Genomic DNA, 2,500 nt, shown 5'->3' with positions numbered 1-2,500 from the left:
ATCTTTGTATAATCTCTTCTCTGATGGACTGTCTTACATTCTTTCATGCCACACTGGAAAAAAAAAAAGGGTCATTGGTTGAAAGTTCATCAGATGTTAATTAAACCGCCTCTGTATAATCCCGTTGATGTGAACTGTCCCCACTGTAATTAACAAATAAATAAAATAAAATAGATAAATCAATAAATAAATAAACCAATGAAAAAAAACAAGAAAAAATAAATACAAAAATAAAATAAATAAATAATAAGAAAGAAAAAAAAAACAATCATTCAGCCGATAAGTTGAGCCACAACTAACAAAGAAAAAACATTACAAAACCTGCACCACCAGTCATTCAATCCATCAATCATCCCTTAACTAACCAAAGAAAAAAAAAAAAAAAAAAAAACACTGTCACCGTCCTTGCCTCCATTAATCATCCCTTAACTAACAAAACAAACAAACAAAAAAAAAACACAAAAAAAACAAACCCTATCACCTGCCTTGCCTTACTGCTACGGGACTAATTAAAAAGAGAGAACAGGTAACTAGCAAAGAAAAACCTGTAGGGAGTCTGAACAGTATAGGTGTGTGGCGCATCTCCACTCGTTAATGCATTTTATATTCCAATCTTACTATTTCCCAAGTGAAGTGAGGTGGCTGCTTTGTTGTGTAGGACGAGGAGGAAGTGTAATTATAGCGATGATGGCGGAGATAAGAACCAACAAGTTAATTAGGCCGACAACTGATGAAAGAACTGTTTCCGCGCCAAGAGGAAGTAAGATCTACAGCCTGATGGGTCTCCAGTAAGGCCTGTATTCTGAAATCCTCCGCTCTCTCACCCCGACTATTTCCGGAGGCCGCACCAGTGGTCAGCCGGATTCTCAAGAGTGTTTCTCCTGTTCATAATGTGGGAAGTTTGTTAATCTGCCACTAGAAAGGAACGTATCCTCAAACGCTTTGCTCTCAAATGTTTCAAATGTTCTCTCACCATGACTACTTCCAGAGGCCACACCAATGGTCAGCCGGGTTCTCAAGAGTGTTTCTCCTGTTCGCAATGTGAAAATCTAGTTCATTTGTCTCTAGAAAGTCCTGTATTTTGTAACGCTTTGCTTTATCATCACAACTATGTATTTCCAGAGGCCACACAGATGATTAACCGGGTTCTCAAGAGTGTTTCTTCTGTTCATAATGTGGGAATCTTGTTATTCTGTCACTATTGAAAGGGTCGTATTCTGGAACGCTGTGTTCACCACGACTGCTTTCATAGGCCACACAGATGATCAGCCGGGTTCTCAAAGAGTGTTTCTCCTGTTCATAAAGTGGAAATCTTGCTAATCTGTCACTAGAATGGCCAGTGTTCTGAGACGCTCTGCTCTCTCACCATCGGATGTTTTCAGAGAACATAGAAACTATTAGTCTGGTTCTCAAGAGTGTTTCGCTTGTTTATAATGTGGAAATCTTGTTAATCTGTCAATTGAACCGTAAAAACACCCTTAAAAACCCATGTAATTTCATCTAGCGCCTTTTGAAAGTCTGAGTGAGGCGCAGAGCACTTCGGAGTATGCCTTTATTCTGAAGCGTTATGCTCTCACCACACGACAGTTTTCAAAGGCCACAGAGACGATTAGCAGGGTTCTCAAGAGTATTTCACCTGTTAATACCGTGGAAATCTTGTTAATCTGTCACTAGAACCGTAAAAATACCTTAAAAACTCGAGTAACTTCAAATCTACTACTTTTGAACGTAGCGGAGGTGACGTGCGGCGTGGAAGTGCTTCAGAATACGCCCATAAGAGAATATCAGGTGAGGCCAAATATACTAAATTACGTAAGGGCACTTCGCAGCGGGAAGACCCAATACGCCACGAGTTAATTGATTCCCCTTGTATTTGCCGCCACAGTAGTAGGTTGGCAAGGCGCCGCGCAAGGCTCCAGATGACACCACATAGCTCAGGTGTTGACACAGGTTACGGATGAGTGATGGCAGTAATAAGACACGCAGGGACAAGCGCTGGGAGGTATGGGGTATCCAGGTGTAAGAGAATGAGGTGGGTGGTGGTGGTGGTGAAAGAAAGAAAGGAAGGAAGGAAGGAAGTTTTTTGATGTGGTGTGTTGGGCTGTTGTGGATGGAAGCTGGGGAAGGGAGATAGAAGGAATGTAGATAATGGATATGATAGGCGGGTGTACGTAGGTTAGGTAGGATAAGCAAGTGTGCAGTCCGTTGGGTAATGATGTATGTATATTGTAGGGTGATAGGATTTGTTATTACATTATTTATTTATTTATTTATTTATCTATTTATTTATTTTTCTATTTTTATTTATTTTTTTGTTATCGACGTGTGTTTGAAGGAAAAAATTGCCAAGACTTGGGAAAAATGTATTAAAAAACCTTAATTATTGTTTTTTTTATTTATTTATATTATTTTTTTTTATTTTTTTATGTTATCAACGTGCGTTTGAAGGAAAAATTGCCAAGACTTGAACAAAAAGCACGAAAAAAAGCTTAATTATTAT

The 2,500-nt window shown here is 39.0% G+C and overlaps 1 protein-coding gene across 3 annotated transcripts in view; it reads left to right on the top strand.

Annotated features, from left to right (window-relative positions):
- The window catches only part of LOC135103834 (GS homeobox 1-like), a 133,660-nt gene that overhangs the window by 21,077 nt on the left and 110,083 nt on the right, over nucleotides 1–2,500 (top strand). The window lies entirely within an intron of this gene.

Source organism: Scylla paramamosain, chromosome 9 (assembly GCF_035594125.1).
Source record: "Scylla paramamosain isolate STU-SP2022 chromosome 9, ASM3559412v1, whole genome shotgun sequence".
Taxonomy (NCBI): Eukaryota; Metazoa; Arthropoda; class Malacostraca; order Decapoda; family Portunidae; genus Scylla; species Scylla paramamosain.
The sequence above is the reverse complement of the archived record's forward strand: the minus strand, read 5'-3'. Positions and strand labels throughout refer to the sequence as shown.